Source organism: Megalobrama amblycephala, linkage group LG2 (genome assembly GCF_018812025.1).
Source record: "Megalobrama amblycephala isolate DHTTF-2021 linkage group LG2, ASM1881202v1, whole genome shotgun sequence".
NCBI lineage: Eukaryota > Metazoa > Chordata > Actinopteri > Cypriniformes > Xenocyprididae > Megalobrama > Megalobrama amblycephala.
In genome coordinates this window covers 12372753-12398118 of record NC_063045.1, presented here as the reverse complement: position 1 = coordinate 12398118, position 25366 = coordinate 12372753, and the positions used below count along the sequence as shown (strand labels likewise).

The window sequence follows — 25366 nt, the reverse complement described above, 5'->3', positions numbered from 1 at the left end:
TAAGGCAAGTCGAAGTGCTTCAAGAAAGAGAGACAACCACAGAGAGAAACAGAAAGAGAGAATATTTGTTTGTCGTCTCATTGTGAGGAGTTCCTTTTCGCTTTGCAAGACTGTGTTGAAAAACAAGAGCACATCTCCGTCTGAGACGCGTGTGTGTGTGTGTGTGTGTGTGTGTATTGAACCATGGCAGCCTCTGGCTGTCGTCCGATCTTTTCGATCTCTTCTAGACCAAAGGCTGACTCACCACAGCCTCTCGCTCCTGTTTTTTTTCCTCGCTCTTGACTCACACTTGTGTCTCTCTTACCCAGTTAACGTTTGAACTTCTGTGCATCAGATGTTGTTGCCTTTCCCCCTTGTGAACGTTAACACTAAACGCTTCTCAGAATAGCTTTGTCATTGCAAATATGACTTTCATCATCCATTCTTTTGATGTTCTCAGTTACGTTTCGTTTTGCATCAAAGAATCAACTTTGTCTCAAAGTTTTCTCCTCAGACTCAATTCCTGAGATGCAAATTAGACAACTGTTGAAATAAAGTAAGAATGCTGCTATTAAGTTAGATGGACAGCAAGAATTGGAGTTTATATTGAGATCATAGACTTTTGATTGCAGACTTTGGTCTGTCACAGTTTGAGACATTACATTTGGGACATCTCATGAAACTCTCAAAAAATATATTGTGAGAATACCCAGTTCTTCTCAGGAGAAAAGTTGTGACCGTGTCCATCTGATCTCCGTTCGATATCGATATCGAGGTGAAACAGCTGAGATATTAAAGAGATTACATTCGCTATTTTCTTTCCTATGGGAAACCGTGTAAGCGTGTGTTTGCGGGGCTACGTTTCAAGTGGGGAACAAAAATTCATGCTGGGGTTTCCCTTGTGGGAAAATCACATGTGTGTGTTTTGGATTTATTTTACAGATTGCTGGAGACGGGATGTTTGTGCAAGCAACCAGAGTTGTTTAGACATTCATTCTCCTTCGGGAAGTCTAATTTCTTGCATTCTCTAATCATACTTAGTGTCTGGGCGGACAGAGGGATGTGATGGAAGAAAAAAATGAAGGGTCGAAGGGAAAAACTAGTTTTTCATCTCATGTTTGCATTGCACACTCTTAGATTAGCCATGTTTATTCGACTGTGTTTGTACACTGAGATGTTGAATGCATCCTTTGAGTGTTACTGGATGAGGACAATTAACTATCAATTGCAGCAAAATTCATTTTTCAGCTCCACACCCTCAGAAACGAACTACTGCCTATACCAATATAATCACTGTACTTATATTACGGTATTTTTTCTTCATAATGTCTTGATAAATGTCTATCTGTATAAATATGTATGCAATTTAATATTTTTACTCATTATTTAGCATCTTGTTTTTTGATATTTTAGTACTTTAAATTGATTAATAATTTAAATTTATGAAAATTTAAAAAAATAAATTGAGAGTGTGCAGTTCTCATGTGAAGACTGTTGCGTTAGTGTTACTGCTCGAGGATACGGCACTGGAGGGGTTTGGTGTAGTGGGCAATTAAAGTTGAATTAGTTCACCCATAAATGAAAATACTTTCATTAATTACTCACCCTCGTGTCATTCCAGACTTCGGAACACAAATAAAGATCTTTTTGATGAAATTTGAGTGCTTAATGTTCCTCCATTGACAGCTACACGACTACCACTTTGAAGTAAAACTAATCCATATGAATTGAGCGGTTTAGTCAAATTTTTTTAAGAGACAATATCCAAAACTGAATTTAGGCTTTTATTGACATAAATATTCATCAACTCGCACATCAGTTGTGGTAAACTGAAGATCAAGCATGTTCGTGAGTTTTTGAAGCGTCATAGTGGTAGTCGTGTAGCTGTCTGTGGAGGGACAGAAAGCACTCAGATTTCATCATTTGCATTCCAAAGATGAACAAAAGTCTTACGGGTTTGGAACAACATGAGGGTGAGTAATTAATGACAGAATTTTCATTTTTGGGTGAACTAACACTTTAAAGTCCGCTTGAACCGGAAGTTACGACCGAATTTACTTAAGTATTGTGACATATTTTCCGAGTGAAACGAAATATTGAATGAGGAAAAATGAAACGGCTTCTCGAACAAAAAAAAGTAGGGTGGGACTTCCTGATTTTGTTCATCGTAAATTGACTGGCTGGTTGGATGATTGTGGTTTGCAATTGGTCGATCTCACGTTAGTGACAAGTTGTCCAACCCTCACACCAGTAATTCGCTGCATGAAGGAGGGGAAGTTATTTTGATTAAAGATTAATAGGGAACATGAATTTAAAAAAAAAAAAAGAAGAAGAATGATGTGCACAGAAAAATAACTTATAATAAAAACTGCAATATTCCATAAAAAAAAAAAAAAAAAATTGATTTCACGGCGGCTTTAAATACTGCCGCCGCAGAGCGCGTCTCCCCGACAGGATGGCATGCCAGAAAAACACATGCACACATTTTACACACATCATCTCTTTCTCTCGCTCTCCAGCACGAACACACCCAAACGCCCACATGCTCGCTGCATGTTGCTGCCGTCTGTGGGATTAACTCTTTAAACGCTGAAAGCTGTGCTGCAAAACAACACGTGGTCGCAGTTTCAGACCGATATGGAGAGATGCCTCTGGGGCCTTAAATCAAATGAGACACGGCGAGAGTCGTTTCGCGAGCTGTACTCGGCATTAAACCGTTCCAGCCCTGAAGTCTGGCACACAGAGCGCTGGGATAAAGACCTGGTAGCCAGACATGCTGTCTCTCTCTCTCTCCGCTGCAGTTTGAGGCCAAGCGTGCAGTGTCAACACACAAGAGGTGTGTGGGCTGCTCACCGCAGACACACAAAACAAACACAACCAGAAAAACTGCCGCTCAAGAACACACAAATCGACTGACGTGTGTTTGAATGTGACGCTCTTGGACGGAAGGAGAAAACGTGATTTTTAGACATGAGTGAAGAAACAGGTGACTACACAGACTGAAATGACAGTTTGATGTGAAAATATACATACACTGTTCAAAAGATTTCTATGAAAGAGATTAATACTTCTATTCAGGCATTAAATTGATCGTATAATGTTACAAAAGATTTCTGTTTCAAATAAATACCATTGGTTTGAACTTTCTATTCATCAAAGAAACCTGAAAAAAGCATTTTCTACAAAAATTTTAAGCAAAATTTGAAAACACAAAGAAATATTTCTTGAAGACTGACGTAACGATCAGCTTTAACGTCATCAGAATAAATTACGTTGTTAAATATGTTGCAAAGCCAAATTATAGTTTGTTTACAGGGTTAGTTTCAAAAATGACCTTCGTTCATCTTTGGAACACAAATTAAGATATTTTTGATGAAATCTGAGTACAACACATAGGCAGCAACGTCATTGCACCTTTTGAGGTCCAAAAAGGTAAAGACATTGTTAAAATAGTCCACGTGACTACAGTGGTTCAACCTTAATGTTATGAAGCAACGAGAATACTTTTTGTATGCAAAAACAAAACAAAAATAATGATTTTATTCAACAGTTTGAACTGTGGTCATTCGCAGTTGATATAGTGAGCGCAGTTCCGTGTTTGCGTCCAAACGCCGACTCATTATTATGAATATATGAATATATATAATATATATGAAAATGTACCATGGTCAGACCCAAAATTGCAGGAAGAGGAGCCGAATTCGAGTGTGAAAACCACCTCCTGCAATCCAGTTTAAGCAGGCGCTACATGCTGAATTCTGCATGCAAGTGTGGCGCAACCGTTTAGTGCATTTGGGGGGTGTAAATTGTTTTGGAGGGATTACTAGCAGCGAGGATGTGGAATCAGATTATGTGGAATGAGCACGGAGAGAGAGAGACAGGTTCGGAGGGGGCAGCGGTATAATGCGTGTCTCTGTCTGTAATCCTCATCATTTGTTCCTCTGTTACTATAGTCTCTGTCGACTATTCCCTCTGACGGCCTGAGTGTGTGTGCTGGTTGATCTCACTATGAAACGCTGCTATTGTTCCACTAACAGACTGACAAAAATCACGAGGGGTGGAAGATTGCAGCCGAGAACGAGAAACAACGAGGTTCATTCACGAGTGGCCCCATCAGCGTGTGTCCTACAAACTGACCAGGCTTGTCCACCACAAAAATGCACCGAAGCAACAAAGTTATGATTTCTCTCTGTGGTTTTAGCATTGCACCATGACCTAAACAGGCATAAATGTCTGTCCTCGTTGAAAGTGAAATGCATTGCAATGCTGTGCGTATGTAGATTGTCAGTAATATGGTTTTGTCGCATTCGCTTGCAGTGTAATTGTGGTCACCAAGTCGCTAACTGCTAGTAAAGCCTAAAATATAGTTCACTTTTTACGCGTACTCGAGGGTCATCAGAACAGTATGCGCGTACTGTACGCACACTGCCAGATTTTTGTAACCGCACGAGTCGCAAATGCGCATTTAATTTTTTGCAGTAATCAGTTTATCCACAAGGTGTCAACCGTGCACTGGGGGCGTCGATTCACAAAGTAGTCAAAGAAAAACTGCATAAACAGAACAGACTGAAACACATGCAAGCTACAGCGACGATGGAGGCCTACATAGACGAGAGATTGTGCGAAGAGGTTAGAAAGTACCCTCAACTCTAGCATGAAAGATTACAAAGATGTTTACATAGGTTGTAACTCGTGGCGAGAGATTGCTCAAAACTGCGCATGCGTCGACCGCCTGTGTACGTGAACGAGTCAAATGAAGTATATTCATTATATAATGACTATATTCAGTATAGTCATTACCTTCACTATCATTGTAGTTGTCACATCGCATTGCTGCTCATTTGCATAAAAACGGCAAGCAACAGGTTTTTATATTTATGCTGCGTAACACTGTAGCCCCGCCCACTGTGAAATCTGATTGGTTCAGAATCCTGGTCCTCATAACTGGACAATAAATATCAAATACATTCCAATCGCTTGTGATCGTGTCATGCCACATAGCATTTTCACATTGTGGACGTTGCTGGAAACTAGTTAAGACACGTGTAAGAGGCAGCATGGTAGGCAACCCGTTAAACGCCCTGTTTCCTCTCTGACTGTAGACGCACAGTGAACGCACTATTACGGGCGCAAGGCAGGAAATTACCAGGAGTCGCGGCCTGTCTGCTGGTTCTCAGAGAGGGTGGGCGGAACGACAGGGAGGGAGACTGAGAGAGAGACAGGAAAGTGTGACCTTTCTTCCAAATGTCAGCAGTGTGAGCAACGATTAATGGCTGTTTATGTGCTGGGGACACATGCCAGGATTGTGTGTGTGCGTGTAAGTCGCAGCCGAGCTCAAAAATGAGGACTTATTCGATGCCTTGATTACTGAAAATGGCTCATCTGTGTGCGTATGTGAAAGAAAGAGAGAACGAGAGAGAGAGTGTGTGTGTGTGTGTGTGTGATAAACAGGCTAGATTGTGCCTGCTGGCGATGTATCAGCCCACACACACACACACATTCAGAGCACTACGGCAACAGACTTACAAAGATCTCCGTCTCTATGTTTTTCTGTTTCTCTTTGACATACATCACTGTTTCCTCTCTCTTCTGGTAGACACACGTCTCTCTGCAGTTCTCTGCAAATGACTCATTTCACGTTTACACAGCTCGTCATCTTAAAGAACAGATGTGTGTGTGTGTGTGTGTTCACGTGAACAGAAATATTTGGCCTTCATCATCTTTAGATTTGGGGATTGATGGGAACTGATTACCTATGGCATTACAGAAAATTTGGGAAAATTAGCTTTTTCATTACAGATATAGATTATTTTTTATGTTTAAGAGCTCATAGTTTAAATTAGAAAACATCAAATCCAGACTCATATGATCTAGTCGCAGAAGTTCAAATATTTCAAAGCATATGTTATTATTGTACCGTATTAGTATTATTCCAATAATCTTGATCTCAAAAACCACTTTGTACAAAAATAATGGCATAAATAACAAATAATAAATAAATAATAACTTTATACAACCACTGCACACTTGGCCACAAATTTAATAAATAAATATTATTGTAGTAATAAATTATAGTAATAGAAATTTACAAACCCGATTCCAAAAAAGTTGGGACACTGTACAAATTGTGAATAAAAAAGGAATGCAATAATTTACAAATCTTATAAACTTATATTTTATTCACAATAGAATATAGATAACATATCAAATGTTTAAAGTGAGACATTTTGAAATGCCATGCCAAATATTGGCTCATTTTGGATTTCATGAGAGCTACACATTCCAAAAAAGTTGGGACAGGTAGCAATAAGAGGCCGGAAAAGTTAAATGTACATATAAGGAACAGCTGGAGGACCGATTTGCAACTTATTAGGTCAATTGGCAACATGATTGGGTATAAAAAGAGCCTCTCAGAGTGGCAGTGTCTCTCAGAAGTCAAGATGGGCAGAGGATCACCAATTCCCCCAATGCTACGGCGAAAAATAGTGGAGCAATATCAGAAAGGAGTTTCTCAGAGAAAAAATTGCAAAGAGTTTGAAGTTATCATCATCTACAGTGCATAATATCATCCAAAGATTCAGAGAATCTGGAACAATCTCTGTGCGTAAGGGTCAAGGCCGGAAAACCATACTGGATGCCCGTGATCTTCGGGCCCTTAGACGGCACTGCATCACATACAGGAATGCTACTGTAATGGAAATCACAACATGGGCTCAGGAATACTTCCAGAAAACATTGTTGGAGAACACAATCCACTGTGCCATTCGCCGTTGCCGGCTAAAACTCTATAGGTCAAAAAAGAAACCATATCTAAACATGATCCAGAAGCGCAGGCATTTTCTCTGGGCCAAGGCTCATTTAAAATGGACTGTGGCAAAGTGGAAAACTGTTCTGTGGTCAGACGAATCAAAATTTGAAGTTCTTTTTGGAAAACTGGGACACCATGTCATCCGGACTAAAGAGGACAAGGACAACCCAAGTTGTTATCAGCGCTCAGTTCAGAAGCCTGCATCTCTGATGGTATGGGGTTGCATGAGTGCGTGTGGCATGGGCAGCTTACACATCTGGAAAGGCACCATCAATGCTGAAAGGTATATCCAAGTTCTAGAACAACATATGCTCCCATCCAGACGTCGTCTCTTTCAGGGAAGACCTTACATTTTCCAATATGACAATGCCATACTGCATCAATTACAACATCATGGCTGTGTAGAAGAAGGATCCGGGTACTGAAATGGCCAGACTGCAGTCCAGATCTTTCACCCATAGAAAACATTTGGCGCATCATAAATAGGAAGATGCGACAAAGAAGACCTAAGGGGCCGTTCACACAGAACGCGTCTTTGCATCTAAAAAAGCGCTCAGGAGTGGTTTTAAAAAAAGCGCAGCATAGAACGCGAGAGTCTCGAGACGCGCCTTTGAGACGTGATGCAATAACATCAATAACGGAAATAATAGAAAAGGGCAAACTGCAGAATTTACAGATACAAGTTTTGACATGGAAAAAAAGAAAATAAGATAACAATGAGCGCCTCCTCTGCCATGTTGCCATTATATAAAACAGTTGTCATGCCAACTCGCAACGCTTGCCACGCCTCCAAGTTCTTCTGATTGGTCCACTGTTGAGCAGCTAGAAGCTTGTATTTGACAAGAATGGGACAACATTCCTATTCCTAATCTTGAGCAACTCTCCTCAGTCCCCTGACGTTTGCAGACTGTTATAGAAAGAAGAGGGATGTGTTGATGCCATGAAATTTAAAATCAACTTATTTTTCCCTTAAAATTATACATTTTCTCAGTTTAAACATTTGATATGTCATCTATGTTGTATTCTGAATAAAATATTGAAATTTGAAACTTCATTTCAATCATTGCATTCTGTTTTTATTCACAATTTGTACAGTGTCCCAACTTTTTTGGAATCGGGTTTGTATTTTGTGATTTAAATACAATGGAAGTGCACTCACAGTGATCTCTTTCTGGTGTGCAGGAGTTGAATGAATCTTTGTGGGTGTGTGTGTGTGGTCAGGTTGCTGGCTCAAGCATTTTTGAACTGAAGCTCTCAGGGTAATGACCGTGAGTGTAGAGGCGTCATGTGTAAATGTCATGCGTAAATTAAGAGTGCAATGAAGTGTGTGTGTGTGTGTGTGTGTGTGTGTGTGTGTGTGTGTGTGTGTGTGTGTGTGTGTGTGTGTGTGTGTGTGTGTGTGTGTGTGTTCGCGCGTGATGAGACCACATACTTAAATGCATGACTAACCTCACCTTGACACAGTGTGTGAGTGTGTTTGTGTAAATTGAGATGTCTATCATGACATGTGCACACAGATAAAAACAGATAAAATTCATATAAAAATAAAATTTGCAAGGGCCATGTTAGAACAGCACAAGAAAAAAAGAATTATTTTACAACTTTGATGCAGCTGTCAGAGGTTTTTAAATCTATAAATTAATACTTTGCAAAATTTATAGCGAAAATTCCCAAATATGATTTGTAAATAAAATTGTTTTATTTTACTTAATTTCAGATATATGGCGGAAATGTACAGAGCCCCTGTACATTTGCAGAATGTCAATTTAGAAGCATCAAAACTTAAAACAATGTCTGTCAACTGAACAAACTTTGTACAGGGTGCTTAAAGCAAATACTATTAAAGTCGTCATGAAATCAAAATTGATCCTATTTACTTTGTAAGCAAATATTACTAGTCTTGTGAACAATTTAATCTGTGCAAGTTAATACACAGAAAAAAATTGTTTGTCGTGGTAATCTTTAATCAAAATCTGAAAAGTTACTTCTGGTCTGGAATGGCGTTCTTCCCTGATGACGTCAGTTTGACGGCTTGGGTTGAACACGCTTAAACCACTTCCCTCCAATGGTTAGTCTGCTATGAGCGAGAAATGGAGAGGAGGAGCGCTAGAGTAAAACCCTGCCCCTATTCAATATTCCGCTTCACTTGGAAATACGACACAACACTGGAGAAAAGTCGTTTGCAACTTCCGGTTCACGGGGACTTTAATTTTAATGGTCGCGATCTAGTTACTGATATTTTTAGTTTTGTTAAAAGACAAAAAAAAAATTGAAAAATACTCTGAGCATGTACGTGAATGCAGACTGTTCAAACTACGCATATTCATTTTTCACAAGTCAGTATGTTTTAAAACGTGTCAGAGTGCAATTCATTGCACAACGTACATGTTGTGACTTTAAAAAATGATGGTTGAAATAAAATGCTGCGCGGAGTCAACCAATCAAAATGCTGCGTGAACTAAACCAATCAGCATGTTCAGCGCCCAAGTCCCACCACGAAAGTTCTGGAACTTTGAAAAAGTACTACCTCGCGAGCAGGTACTTTCTGAGGGGGAATTCTTTACTCGGAACTTCATTTAGACCTGGTTCCGAAATTTCCCGCATACGCATATGGTCGGAACTCCACACAGCTCCTGTACTACTCTACATTGAAAACGACTGACTTACAGTCTGTAGCTTGTCGTTTGTCGGAAATATCGCCCCCTTCAGTACCGCCAGAGTAGTGCAAGTAGTGCAGGCACGTACTTGGGTGTCACCTGTAGCTGACACAAACTCCAGCAGAAGATTTCTGAACTAGCGCATATGACGGCACAGGCAAGTGTGCTACAGGTTTAAGGGCTTGCTGTCACACACACACACACACACTCTCATGCAGTCTCTAAGTGGCTGCCAGTCAGACAGCAGCTGTGAGGGCCGCCTGGTTGTCAAGGTGTCTGCTGCCACTGTGGAAACCACTACATCACATAAAAAACCAGCCGTGCATGTGTGTGCGCAGCGGCGCAGGGGAACAAGGCAAGGTGAAGCGCCCGTGGCTCACTCGTCTTTCCTCATCTAACCTCGCTCTCTCTAGGTTTTTAATATTAGACATTAGAGTCTGAATAGATAATGGGAGTTGACAGCCCACCTCCACTGTCTGTTTGGCTGAACTCCCATCCACAGCCCTTTGACCTTCTCCTTTCTTACCTCCATCCTCGTCCAGGCGCTCTGACGTCCTTGAGATTATCCCTCCATCTTTCTCCCCGCTCTCATTTGTCCAAAGCTGCTCCGCTGTTGTCACGTACGTGACGTATGACCTTGTGAACGCGTTTCCACCGCCTGCCTGCGGCGTGGTCTCAGTGCTTCATCTATTCTCAGTGAAGGAGAGCAGGCCGTGAGCAGAGCAGGTGCGATTCGGGTCTGTCGTTCAGATGTCTCGGCCAGATGACATGTCAGGAGATGGCATCTTCCTCTTAACGTCAAGACCTCTGCAAAGAGGGCAAGATTGTATGAGTGATTACAGCCTGTGATCTTCCTTTATTTTCATTTTAAATGTTCAAAGTTTTTTTTTTTTTTGGCATTTCTGAAGTATTTTACACTCTTACGTATGGTCATTTTTGGATATGCATTATAGTAATACCATGGTTTTTTGGTCATCCAGTAGCTCTTTGGAATTAAATTGTACCACTGTTACTACCATGTTTATACCGATTTTGTGGAGATGTACATACAGTACTTTTTTTTGTAATAGATGAAATATGATGGTCTTTTGGTCAGGCATTGTGGTATTACCATGAGCTTTTTTACATCTACTGTAGAAATACCATGTTTTTTTTGTAAATTCTACCATTGTTACCATTATATTCTGAAACTTACCATGGCAGTGAAATTGATGTAGTATGGTATTTACACAGAACTCCAATACCAAGGTACTTTCCTGGCCCAAAAAATATGGTTGTACCATAGTACTTTTTAGTAAAATATATGCAATATGTCTGTAAATCTGTAATATTTTATAAAAAAAACATGGTGTGTGAATATAGCATTTATATAATATTATGAAACTGAAACACTTACAGAATAGAACCAAAAAGTACCATGGTACAACCATGTTTTTTGTTTGTTTTTTTGACATGGTATTCTTGGAAGTACCATGGAGTACCATTAAATACCAGTGTTGTTTTTGGTGTCTAAAACTATTAAAAACTGTTTTCAGTAACTGAAATAAAGCTCAAACAGTTAATGCCACTAACTGACATAAAAAGTCCTAAAATTACTTAAATTTAAATAAACTAAAGCAAAATAGAAACATTTTGAAAAAAAACTAACAAAATTGACAAAAGCACATTACAAAGTTACTTAAAATATAAAAATAAAAGTTATTTAAATATATTAAAGGGTTAGTTCACCCAAAAATGAAAATTATGTCATTAATGACTCACCCTCATGTTGTTCCACACCCGTAAGACCTCCGTTCATCTTCGAACACAGTTCAAGATATTTTAGATTTAGTCCGAGAGTTTTCTGTCCCTCCATTGAAAATGTTTGTACGGTATACTGTCCATGTCCAGAAAGGTAATAAAAACATCATCAAAGTAGTCCATGTGACATCAGTGGGTCAGTTAGAAGTTGTTGAAGCTTCGAAAATACATTTTGGTCCAAAAATAACAAAAACTACGACTTTATTCAGCATTGTCCTTTCTTCCGGAATCCTTTCCATTGAATTGATTCCATTGAATTGTTTCCATTGAATTGATTCCATTGAATCCTTTCATCTGTCGGCGTTGGTAATGCACTTTTACGTCACCGTGGTTGTTTGTGGCTATTAGGACATCCGCGACATGCACACTTACGTACCATTTTAAAAAATATAGCAATACCAAAATACAAACAATGTAGAATAGCTTGAATACAGCGTGCGTCTCCCTCAGACTGTAAACGAAGCTCGGGCGCACCGGATAACACGTCAGCAGAGTCTTACATCAGCAGCGTCACTGCGGAGTCGTGAACCATACTCCGGAGCAGAAGGGGGCGGTAATGCACCAATAAGCTGGATGCCAACCGCCGTAAAACAGGAAAGAAGAAGAAGAAGAAGCTGAGTCGTGAACGCGAATTGACAACAGACCCGGAAGAGAATACAATGCTGAATAAAGTCGTAGTTTTTGTTATTTTTGGACCAAAATGTATTTTCGATGCTTCAAAATGTTGCAGATGTCCTAATCGCCAAAAACAACGACGGCGACATAAAAGTGCATTACCAACGCCGACAGATGAAAGGATTCAATGGAATCAGTTCAATGGAATCAATTCAATGGAATCAATTCAATGGAAAGGATTCCGGAAGAGAAGACAATGCTGAATAAAGTCGTAGTTTTTGTTATTTTTGGACCAAAATGTATTTTCGATGCTTCAAAAACTTCTAACATGGACTACTTTGATGATGTTTTTATTACCTTTCTGGACATGGACAGTCTACCGTACAAACACTTTCAATGGAGGGACAGAAAGCTCTCGGACTAAATCTAAAATATCTTAAACTGTGTTCCGAAGATGAATGGAGGTCTTACGGATTTGGAACGACATGAGGGTGATTCATTAATGACATAATTTTCATTTTTGGGTGAACTAACCCTTTAATAATATAAAGCGACAAGAATACTGCTTGTGTGCCAAAAAAAACGAAATAACGACTTTTTAACAATATCTAGTGATGGGCTGATTTCAAAACACTGCTTCTGAGCTTTATGAATCTTTTGTTTCGAATTAGTGATTCAGATCTCCATTCAAATGGCTAAACTGCTGAAATCACGTGACTTTGGCGCTCCGATCCACTGATTCGATTCGTTAAGCTCTGAAGCGGTGTTTTGAAATCGGCCATCACTATATATTGTTGAAAAGTCGTTATTTTGTTTTTTTGCCACACAAAGTTCTTGTCGCTTTATAATATAAAGATAAAGCCACGGAACTCACATGAACTGTTTCAAATATGTTTTTAGTACATTTATGTATCTTGAGAGTTTCAGATTTCATCAAAAATATCTTAATTTGTGATCCGAAGAAGAACGAAAGTCTTACGGGTGAGTAATTAATGACATTATTTTCATTTTTGGGTGAACTAACCCTTTAATAATTACTATAATAGTATATAAAAATACTAAAATATGACTGGTAAACAGTGCTTGACATTAACACTCGCCAACCCACCAAATGTGGGTGGATTTCAGCAATGCCGTGTAATGCAATCACTCCTACTAGCCACTTTGGCGAGTTGAATTTTGTATATAATATATACAGTTTTCATTTGTGGTTTTTTAAAAGGCATCTGAAACTGAAGGCATCGATACTGAATTATACTTCCAATACTCATTTTCCACAGAATAGATACATGATACCAGCTTGCGCATAATTTGACTTATTCCCGCAGATTTTGTGCTCACAGAGCAAAGCACGTGCACATGAAGCCACCTCTCAGTACTAAATTGAGTTCTTTTTCACTGCTTATTGCGCTTAAACAGTAAAATACACAGAATAATGTCAAAATGCATTATGTTTTAAGCGAATGTAACCAGTTGAGAAAGGAAACACACGTCTACAGTATAATGGATCCGTGTGTCAGGTCTTAAAGTGACAGCAGCCTAATATACCTACTGCCAAATTATAAGATATTATTAAAAATATATATGGGAGTTTTTCCCCATGGAATCAATGTCAAAATTGTGGCCAGTGAAAATGCTAAATGGCTAGTAACTTTGGACAACCACTAGCTACAGTGGCTGGTGAGCAAAAACATTAATGTCAAGCCCAAAATACCATGGTAAATGAATTTCAGTACCACTGTAAGTTTGGAAGTATTAGCATCTGATACATCACTGTACTATGGTACCACCACAGTACTATTTGTAATGGTTTTGTAAGATTTCATCTGATCAAATATTAATTTTACAAACTAATTTCAATAACAGTATAAACTACTCATATTTGTAATAGCATATAAACTCAATATAAGATCTTAAAGAAACAGTTAATCCAAAAATTAATACGTATTTAATCACCATATGACCTATCTTCTGTAGAACACAAAAGATGTTTAGCAGAATGTCTGAGCTGCTCAAAAATGGCAAAATAAACATCATAGAGGTGTATCATATAACTCTTGCACTAAATTCCAAGTCTTTTATAGTCATATTACAGCTTTGCATGAACAACAGTCCAAAATTTCAGATGCAGTTTCACTGAAAAACCTCTCCTCGCCCTTATGTCATGTGTGCTTCCGCATATTCATGACGTCAATGATGTCATCACGTACCTTGTGACTGATGTGTTTAAATACTGTTGCAATGACACCTGAGAGCCATTCCTTTACAATATCTCCGCCCTGATGTGTTTCAAAAACGTACACAGTTATTGGAAGGTCTAATTGTGTTGAAAAAGGTGGAGGTCAGAGGTCGCTGACCTTTAGAGACACGTCTGACGTAGGCCGTCGTGTTTCAAAGCATCGGACCATAATGAGTTCTTCCTCCCTGTCAATCAAGAGTGTAACACTAGTACACGGCACGCATCATTACACACACACACACAGGCTGCTTGTGTGTTTCAGCGTGAGCGTGCAGGGGACGTTTTTCACGCAGTTATAAGGAGCGTCTCTCGTGTGCGGAATAATCGAATCGCGCTGTCATACGGAAAGAATTATTCCCCTCGTATCGCCGTGCGGGCAGTAATTGGATACAATTTAACATTTGCAGCTGCTTGCCTGTCTGTTCCCCTCACACACACACACACACACACACACTGTCGTGCGTGGAGCATCGCACAGGGAAAAGGAGAGGAATAATTTTTCAGCTCTCAGGAAGCACGCTCACCGTGACAAACGGATTAACGTGAGCGCTCCGTGTTTGTGTGTGCGTGTGGCAGACAGATAGAGAGCTATATAAATTATTATTTCTATAAATGTTTAAAAATGTCACCAGAATTTAGCTAAAAAAGAAAAGCTCATTTTGGGGACATCCTCAAAAGGAAAAAAGGTTAATAAATAACTAAATTTAAATAAATTACTAACAAGTTTTAATATATTTTTGTATTAGCCTAATAAAATATAACATCTATGTATAATATATATTGTATATATAACATGGAAATATCAGGGAATTTTAATATGAAAAAAAAAATTCTAAAGCATGGAAAATAATAGGTACTTTGATATACTTATCCCTTAAAAATACTAAAATATAGGCTACATGTCTAAAATACCAGGGTAGTACAATGCTAGCATGGTAATACTGTGATTTTTATTTATTTATTTTTGGACATTAACATTTAATTTCTGTGAAATTTCTTACATTTTCATTTCTTTGATGTAGCTTGAAATAAATAACATGGTATGAATATGATACCAATCAGAATCAGAGTATACAAAAGTTAAAAAATACCACATTATTACCATGATTTAAAGACCATTTTTCATATTTTTGGACATAACCACCTTTGTGCTACTCCATGTGTCTCAAGTTGCTATAGATACACCAGTGTACGTGCTGTATTCTTTCTCACCTCAGGTTTGAAAACATTTGGCCGCCAAAGGCAGCGGCGAGTTACAGCGCTGAAGAAAGGAAAGAGAGAGAGAGCGTGAGCGAGCGTGAGGGGGAAATTGAAAGCAGCAGCTGGCGGTGGGAGTGAGATCAGCCCGGGCAGGAAGCATTAAATCTGAGTCTTTAGGGGTTCTGCAGTCTGTGTGCCGCTCGCGTATATGCGTGTGAGTGGGACGATAAAGGAGCCTCGTAAACCGGCGCTTTAACGACACGCTGCGCTCGTTAAACCCCACAGCAAACCAGAGCGACAAACTGCAATCAGCTCACGTGCGCGCTCTAGAATCAAAATAGAACACGTTCTAGAACTCTGTTATTAAATTCTACTTTAAATCAATCTATTTGTTTTAGCTGTTTTTGAACATGTACCATAGTATTACCATGTTTTTGGGCTGTGACTACAGTACCCTTTACAAACAGTCATATATAATGTACCATTTACATGGTAGCCCAAGACACAGATAGATGCCTCATTAGCGTCTATTTCTATGGATAGCTGTATGTAGGCCATATTTGAACGGTGAAAAACACTCGAGAGCAAGTTGGCCGCGCGTATTCAACCATAGTTGTACGCATGTATGCATATTTTATCTATATTTTAAATAGACTTAAGCAGATGAAAGACGAGACGAAGTCATTAGCTAACACTACATTAAAAAGTCACCACTGTTTAATAAACTGTAATATTGAGGTAATACATATAAAATCGCAAACCAACACATTCTCACCTGTGAAAGGTTATCCCATTTTTTACGGGAATTTAAATCTAGGCTGTTTTTACAACCAGTGTCATCTCTCGGAAACCGCATTGAGTTTTATTGAGAGTGACGACAGCAGCTGATTCTGAAACGTTGACCGTTCCAAGATGGCGGACGAATCGGCGATTATTATTTTGTTCCCCTTTTTTTTAATGCAAAAAATATACAAAGATTTGTATATGCATATACAACTCACAACAATTATAAAACAAATAAACATACATAAAATATGTAAAGTAAAATAGGTCATGCCAGGGGTAAAATTACCACAATTTAAAGTAACAAAAATCTTCATAGGTTAAGTCTGCGGTTCTGCTGGAGCGGTCGAATGTGGCATCTATTATGTAGATACATATCTAGCTCCAAGGTACTTCTAAGAGTATTACATTTAAAAAACTACGTAGTACCATAATACTTTTTGGTATGCGTTATTGCCATGGTAAAACCTTGGTATTTAGACATTTATTACAGTATAAACACACTATCATTCAAAGGTTTGGGGTCAGAAGGATTTTTAAAATGTTTTTGAAAGACGTCTCTAGTGCTCATCAAGACTGCATTTATTCGATCAAAAAATACAGTAAAATCAGTAATACTGTTAAATATTATTGCTATTTAAAATAATTGTTTTTGTAGAGCATTATAAATAGAAAGTTCAAACGAACCACATTTATTTGAAACAAATATTTTGTAACATTGTAATGTCATTTTTGAACAATTTAATGTCTTTCCTTGCTGAATAAAAGTATTAATTTCTTCTTCTTTTTTTAGCTGACTACATACTTTTGAACATGTGTATATACACTGTATAAATACAAATAGGCCTTATATATTTTTTGACATTTATTATGGTAATACTATGATATTCTTTAGCTTACCTTTGAGTACCATATTAAATACCATGGGTTTACTATCTGACACTATAACTGTTAACTGTACCATAGTAAAATTATTATTATTATTTTTTTTTTCTTTAGAAAAGGTTAGCTCTTAGGTCTCATTATTGTCACCAGAAGTTCGTTTAGGTCAGAAAGACACAAACGCATTGAAGTAGACTCTTATTGTTTATGGGTTTTGAGAAAAGCACAGATTTTTAGAGGCGCAGGCGATGCATGCGTGCGTGTGTGCGTGTGTGCAATAACACAGAGAGGCCTCTAATGCCGTCACAGGGGAGTTTCCAGAGGGACCGGCCCCTCACAAAATTCATGTCAGTGCTCGAATTTACTGCCAAGCACGCGGTCCACCCCCCTCCTCCTCCTCCTCTTCATCCCCCCGAGCGCTTTTCTTCTTCTCTTTGCTCTCGCCGCTCAAGTAGCCTGTAACGCAAACATGCTGTGGGCAAGAGGCGTCAGGGATTTCGAAACGGTTGGGAAAAGCTCTGGTACCAGTTTTGTGCACACAATGTCAAGGCAATTAACAATTAATGGGCCTCGGTTATGAACCAGGTGTCACTGGATACAACACTGGCTTCCCTGTGAAATATTGTGATGACAGGTTATAATGACATGCCATTAACAAACACTTTTTCAATCTGAACCCATCAGTACTTGATATACATTCAAATATGAATATTTATGAATCAAAGTGTTGTGATGTTTCAGCCAATTTAAATAAAACAAAGTGGCTTCTGATTGGTCAGTAGTATATTCCAGCTGTGTAAAACTTTACAATTCATATTGTTTCTGAAATCATATACATTCAGAGTACAAAAACAGCATTTTTGCAGACCTTAGGGCCCTTTTACACTGAACACGATTTTCAAAGTGCACGAATATCTGGGGTAGCATTCAGTTGCTGCTGTATGCACATTGATTTTGAACAGGTCCAGATATTTAATGCTAAATATGCTAAATATCTCACAGACATCGGCGACACATCAGCGATTCTCTCAGATCACATCTTTGATAATTCACACTGCGTGACTGTCATTCGCGTGAACAAGCACCGATTTGCCTCAGATTTCAGATATTTGTCAGCGATTTCTCAAAATCTGTCGGCAAGTGAAAATCGGGCCTTATAAACATTTAGACTGGCTTTCTTGCAAGAGTCAAACCATTAGGACAGTAATTGAACTGAAAGAGAAAACTGACTGTAAAAACAGACATTTACAGTAATATCTGCTAGAGTTCCCTACATGGCCAGTGTTGGGGGTAATGCATTGCAAGTAACTCGAGTTACGTAATCAGATTACTTTTTCAAGTAACTAGCAAAGTAACACATTCGTTTTAAATTTACTATGAAACATCTGAGTTACTTTTTCAAATAAGTTACGCAAGTTGCTTTTTTCCTAAGTATTGACAGACACCTCTTTGGTTTCCTCTCTTGTTAAGAGAAATCGGGAGCGCAGAGGTGTTTTGTGCGCTGTGTAAACATGATGGTTATTGTAATTCTAGACTAAATGTGAACATTTACTCATCTTACTTGCTCAAAAACAGATTCAGTATTCCTAGAAATGAATAAAAATGAAATGCATACTCGGAATATTCCACAAACATGCAATAATTAAATGTTAAATAACACAAATATACTTTATGTATTTAATCTCACTTTATTAACCAATGTCTCTAATGCTGACCTTTGATGATCCATTCAGCCTTATGAATAAGCAAAAATGTCTTAAAACATCACATTTTCGTTTTGTTTTTGTTTTCACTGCTGAAGTAAGAATGTTTGTGTTATTAAATGTATTTTTTATTAGCAAGCCCAGCCCAGGTGAGAAAAAGTAACGCAAAAGTAACATAACACATAACTTTCCATAAAAAATAAAAACAACGTAACGCAATTAGTTACTTTATACTATATTATAATGCATTACTTTTAAAAGTCTTTTTCGCCAACACTGTTCATGGCAATACCGAAAATGCAGTGCACACACTTTAAGAACTGCATCAGGTGCATTTCAGAAGGCAACAACTCAAGCTTGTGTAGCTAGAAGCTATAATCCAAAGAACCTTTTGTGAAATGGAAAGATGATAATAAAGAACCTTTATTTTTAAGAGTGTAGGCATGATGTTCAGCCTATATTCACAATATAGCACAGGGTCTTGTACACTGTGTCATGTAGAATTAGACCATTCAGACCAAATCAGTCCATTTTCATGTTTTATATATACAGCACATTTGCGGCACATCTGCACAGTTGCTGCTTACAATGCATGGTTTGAATGCACACTTGGTAACCATCCCTCATTGAAAAACCTGAACTCCACATCGAGGCATACACACCGCAGGGAGAAACCTTGTGCTGTTGACTCTGCAGCCACAGAACGGCGTGTTTGCTCGCTGGGGTAGGGGTGGAGTGATGAATGTGTATGCGTACTCGGGCAAGACCAAGAAAAATAGTCTCCTGGGAGCACAGAGTGAGAGAGAGAAAAGCAGGAAAGCAGAAAAATGGTTTATGAATTGAGGGAATCTTTCTAACAGCTGGACCTTTAACATCGGCCACGTGTTTTGAAGCTCCGGATGCCCCGCAAACGCCCCAGGTTCTGTGTTTTTGAAGCTTCAAACGATAATGCATCAGGTCCGCCTATAATCCTACGTAAACCTCTGGAAAAGCACTGGAGGTGGATGAAACATCTTTCCAGAAATGGCCCTCTAAGGTTGATGATGCAGATAAAGAGTTTAGAACAATGAACCTGGGCCTAAAAAGAGTTTAAATGTAAGAAAAAAGTGTTATTTCAAATGTCATTCAGGTTTTAAATCCCTTCTTTAGAGTAAGGGAACACCCCGCGGAGAGCTAAACACGATGGAGCTTTTTGGAACCCGGAGGCCCTGACAGGTCAAAGTGTCAGCCTGTGTTCAGCATTTAAACAAAGACAGCTTTTATTCATCTTTCCTCGTGGATAGCAGCCCTGAGGCTGTTGGGTTAAAGCTGGGATTAGGGTTATGGGCACGATAGTGTTCAGAATGTTTACAAGCACCGCAATGACTATTAAGCATGATAAACGGCCCAGTGCTCTTAAAAATAAAGGTTCTTTGGAGCACTTGAACGTTTTTGCTGTAAAGGCTAAAAGAACCTTTAGACTACCAGATCGAAGAGGTTTTCAAAGACAGAGTAAATACAAAGTTCTCTGAGGAATCTCTGAAAAAGTTCTCCTATGACATCAGGCAGTAAAACCCTTTAGAATCTCAGTTGTTGAATAAAATTTGAGTGGTGTTTACAAAGTTAGAAGGTGGTGGTTGTTAGGATGTTCTGAATGGTTACTAGGGCACTGTTAGGTGGTTTCTAGCGTGTTCTGGGTTGTTTCTAGTGTCTTGCTAACCTGGTTGTTGGGGTGTTCTGGGTGGTTCCAAGGATGTTGCTATGTGGTTATGATGTTCTTAATGGTTTCTAGGGCATTGCTATGTTCTTATTGTGTTCTGGTTGGTTTCTATGGTGTTACCATGTGGTTGTTAGGGTGTTATGGGATGTTGCTAGGTGGTTGTTATGATGTTCTGAATGGTTTCTAGGGCATTTCTGGGTGGATCTGGGTGGTAGGATGTTGCTAAATGGTTGTTATGACATTCTGGATGGTTTATATGATATAGCTAGATATTTTGGTGTATTTTGGGGGGCTTCTAGTGTGTTACAAGGTTGTTGTTTGGCTGGTCTAAATAGTTTCTAGGGCATTGGTAGGTGGTTTGGGGTGGTTTCTAGAATGTTACCAAGTGGTTGTTATGATGTTCTGAATGGTTTATAGGGCATTGCTATGTAGCTCCCAATGTTTTTGGGTGGTTTCTTTTGATTGGTGTATGAAAAGGTGCTCCTAGTTTCTAGGGCATTATTTGGTTGTTAGGGTGTTTTGAGTGGCTTCTAGGATGTTGCTATGTGTTGGCTTACTGGTCCAAGTCAAAAGTGCCCACCTCCTAATCTCTGTGATATTCTGGTCTCTATAGTGTTCATGGAATTTCGTCACCTGCTTTCTCTTGAAAATTGGTGAAAATTATGAACACTTAAAAAATTAACATGACACCACTCCTCAACAAGCCTCACAATTGACCCATTGCCGGGAGTTTGATTGACAAGCGATCTAACCAATCATAACGGCGAATCCGCCATTTTCTACGACAAAGCAGTCAGGAGTTAGAAGATTAACCTCGGTGGACTTAAACTTGAAAAATGGTGTGTACTGACGTCTTTCCGTGTTTGAAACAACATTCCTTCTCATGTTCACTCATGCTTATTTGATGCTATAAATTAACTAGTAGGAAGAGATGATCGGTTCACGAGCCGCTTGAGCTGAGGAGCTATACAGCAATCTGTCACGACAACTAAAGAGCCACAAAACGTTTTTTATTGTTCTAATTTCTTAAAAAGTTACACAGTTTGAAAGCTGGGACTTTGTTTAATATCATAAGTAACCTGCTCTGTCTCGTCTGTCGACATGTTGTCAGGTCCTCTTTGCTCCACAATGTATTTTTCACTCTGTGTGGCGTGACAGTGCCATGGCTTGTCAGACAAAGCAACAGTAACTAAGGGGGGAGGGTCAATTAGTGGTATATTTTTTCATATGAATATTCAGGGTTATGGAAAAACAACAACCCAAAGTAAGAAAAGTAATAGTGAAGCTGCCTTAGAAAACACCACTAAACAATACAGTTCCGAAAAGCATTTTCATGTTTGATGCAACTGCATGAGCTGTTGTAGCAGAGAAGCATGGTTTGAACACAACAACTTTGAGTTCAAAGTTCTCTTTACACTCTAACGTGCCAATACAAGGCAAGCAAGGCCGGAGAGATGAGAGGTTGTTGTGATAGCAAGAGGACGACAGAATACACATCTGCTACCTCCCTCCCCCTTCCTGGCTTGTATTCATCTGAGAGCAGCTGAGATTGCACCAGTGGCTTCTTCAGGCGGCCCACATGACCGTGTTTATAGACACGGTCTCAAGGTTGCTGCCCCTGACGCACATTCACACACATACTAATCGTAAACGCGCCTGTGCACACACAAACCGCTCGGGGAGCGAGAATAAAACTGCATGGGCAAAAACAGAAACGAGATTTTCTTTGCCTCGTGGGATGAAAGTAAGGACGACACAAATCTTTTGAAACCGACGCAGCCCAGAAGGGTCGGGTAACATTCCAGTGGGGTAATTAGATGGCGTGTGCGTGCGCAGGAGCATGAAATTGGAGGGTGTGCTCAGATTTGTCGATAGCCAAATGTGCTTGGACGCCAAAAAACATCTGACTGGAATCAAAATCAAATACTTTTTTTAAAGCACGGTCTTTTAAACGATTCTTTGGATCACGTTATTTACAAATAAAATAACAAAGTCTTCACATGAAATACATATTTATATAGTCTTTCACTTCCTGGAAAATTAGGCCCAATGTATTGATGACATCATCCTGCACTACACAGATTTTTATCCAATCAAGCACTCTCTTGAATGAGAATGTCCCTCCCTATATTACAAACTAGAACAAACGATCAAATATCATAAAATAATAAATCATGCTTCATGGCTGTGATGCAACTAATGTCTACTGTTTATTTAAAGGAAATAGTCATGAGCGTTCAGATATGCCCCGCCCAAACTTCCTGTTTCAGCAGGAAGTACATTAACACAGGACATAAAACCGTGCTAGTCAAGCATTTCCATGCGGCCTCTATTTAAAAGGTCATATTAGCGCAGAGAATGTCTTTATCCATATGTGTATGAAAATTGTTGTGAGTGATCTATAATGACGTACAGGTGGATCTCGCAGAGTATGCTTGTGTGTTTATGGCTAGGCCTGATTTATAACTGCTGCTGGAGGCGTCGCAGCGTACAGAGAGTTTCCTGCAACCTGAGACTTGAATAGCGTGTGTTCTCTTTCCCTCTGTCCCTCTCTCTCTCTCGCTTTGGCCGTCTGCCCGCGTCCTTGTTCCAGCTCGCCACTGCTCACGCCTTCAAGCCACGGCCGCTGCCAGCGTCTGACTGCACAGACAGATGGCAAGATCACAGTAACCTACTGGAGAGCGCTACACGATCGAAAATTTCATTGACATGCAACTTGACCAGCCTGACAACATCAGATCAACCAATGGTGTGAGTTTAGGTCAGGACTATTGTTTATCAGATGTACTTGACAGTCAATATTAAGTTTTTTTTATTATTATTCACACAAGTCATCTTTAAATACACATAGCATAGTTTTTGGTTCGAGTTTGACAAGTAATAGGATTCGTGATTCCTAAAAAGAACTGGAGTCATTTGTTCGCAAATCAGACCTCACTGGTCACGCAGCAAAGATAATGCAATAGTAAGGTGTATTGTCTATTTATTGTATTTCTCTTATCACATTCAATTCAGACTGAGAGCTAAAACAGTATTTCATTTGCTGTAGCACTGGGAAAAACGTAGGCGTTCAAGAGCCATTAACAGAACCGAATGTCATGAAAATCATTCGTTTCCAGTATATTTTCTCCAATTCAGATTCCCAGCCCTACTCACGCTACAAAACACATCCAAAAATGTCAACCGTATCTCATTCTTTGCGTATTCTCTTATCCTCATATGCGTATCCTTTGTGTATTCCCTAAAAATATCGTCATACACGCTCACCAGCCCCCACTTGCCGGCACGCACACACACTCGAGGGCAGCAATATCCTAGCAGAGATCGCGCTGAGCTATTAGAGCGCGCCGCCGAGGCCCCGAGAGACCGGCGCTCTCTGATTTCCTTTCGCAGCGCAGAATAATGCAATCCTTTCAGCCTGCCTCCCTCGCCCGCTCTCTCGCTCGCACACTCCCTCTCTCTCTCTCTCTCTGAGAGCTGCATGCGGCGCTCTGAAAGGCCCTTCGCAGAATTAATTAGTGTAGAGGTTACCTAATCCGCCAGAGAGCGTTTTTGCTGCCTGCCCTCAAACCAGAAATGTGCGTGTCCACGCCAAACCCCTCTCAGAGATGGGCACAGCATTGACCCTTGGAACACACACACACAGAACCTTCCGACAGCTGCAATAAAGTAGATGCCCAGTCTGCCCCTGAATTTAAACACACCCTTCCCAGCTCTCTGCTTGAGGGTGACACCGGTTACATTGCGCTGATTATGCCTACTTCTCTACGGTATAGCGTGCAAAAAAAGCGGTACAATTAATATTAATGGGTTGTACCCAGATGACTTCAGTTCAGAGTGACATACCCAGATGACTTCAGTTGAGATTCTGAAGTGTGCATACCAGTGGACACTTTAATATCTTATGAAGCCATAGGAGAGGAGCCATCATATTTATAAATTGCAGGGAACAGCGACGCAGATGTAGTTTGTCTGGACTGTAATCATACTTCTCAACCAGGGGGCCTCAACAAACTTCCAAGGGGGCTTCAAGATGACTTAAAATTATTTAAAATATGCAAAAGCATTAAAATAGGCTAAAACAAAATCTATACATCAAGACTTTATACATCTTTCTAGTTTGGGGGGGGGGGGGGGGGGGGAGGAGGTGGAGCTTTAAAGTAAAAAAGGTTGAGATCCACTGCACTAGACACATGCAACATATACTTTATAAATGGCCAAGAAGCAAGTATATGTAGTATGGGTGACTTTGGACACTTAAACATTAAATTTGCAATTTCCAGTGGCAACGAGTGTTGAAAACGCAACAGATTTGCCAAGCTCATAACTGCAATTGAGAATATATTTGTAAATAAGAATATTCTTTAATCATGGACCAAACATGTCAGCTCGAAGCTAGACTTCAGCAAAAGTAAAATGAAAACAAAAAAGAGCAATGTACTTCATTTTCTTCAGAAATCCACAATAATGATAAAATAAATAATATAAATAAACAACAATCCACAGTAAAATTTTACAAGGAATAAAAAAAATGACTTATATAGTTGCTGTATGAATTGTAAATTAAAGGGTTAGTTCACCCAAAAATGAAATTTCTGTCATTTATTACTCACCCTCATGTCGTTCCAAACCCGTAAGACCTTCGTTCATCTTCGGAACACAAATAAAGATATTTTTGATGAAATCCAAGAGGCTTTTTTTTTTATCCCCCATAGAAAGCAATGTAATTAGCATCATTCAAAGTCCAGAAAAGTAGTAAATACATCTTTAAAATAGTCAACATGACTACAGTGCTTCAAACATAATATTGTCGCTTCATAACATGAAAGTTGATCCACTGTAGTCACATGGACTATTTTAACGATGTCTTTAATACATTTCTGGACCTTGAATAACAGTAATTACGTTGCTTTCTATGGAGGATTAAAAAAAACCTTGGATTTCATCAAAAATATCTTCATTTGTGTCATGAAGATGACAGAAGGTCTTACTGGTTTGGAG

General features: G+C 39.3%; 1 long non-coding RNA gene across 2 annotated transcripts in view; it reads right to left on the bottom strand.

The window, feature by feature from the left end:
- LOC125263660 overlaps positions 1 to 25366 on the bottom strand; it is a 106083-nt gene that overhangs the window by 78752 nt on the left and 1965 nt on the right. The window contains exons 1-2 of one of the 2 annotated variants that reach the window (XR_007183866.1): positions 15311 to 15836; positions 9971 to 10251 (exon numbers count right to left, since the gene is read on the bottom strand). This is a non-coding gene — a long non-coding RNA (uncharacterized LOC125263660). Of the gene's footprint in view, positions 1 to 9970; positions 10252 to 15310; positions 15837 to 25366 lie in introns of those variants that run through there. The other variant, XR_007183868.1, reaches the window with a different exon arrangement.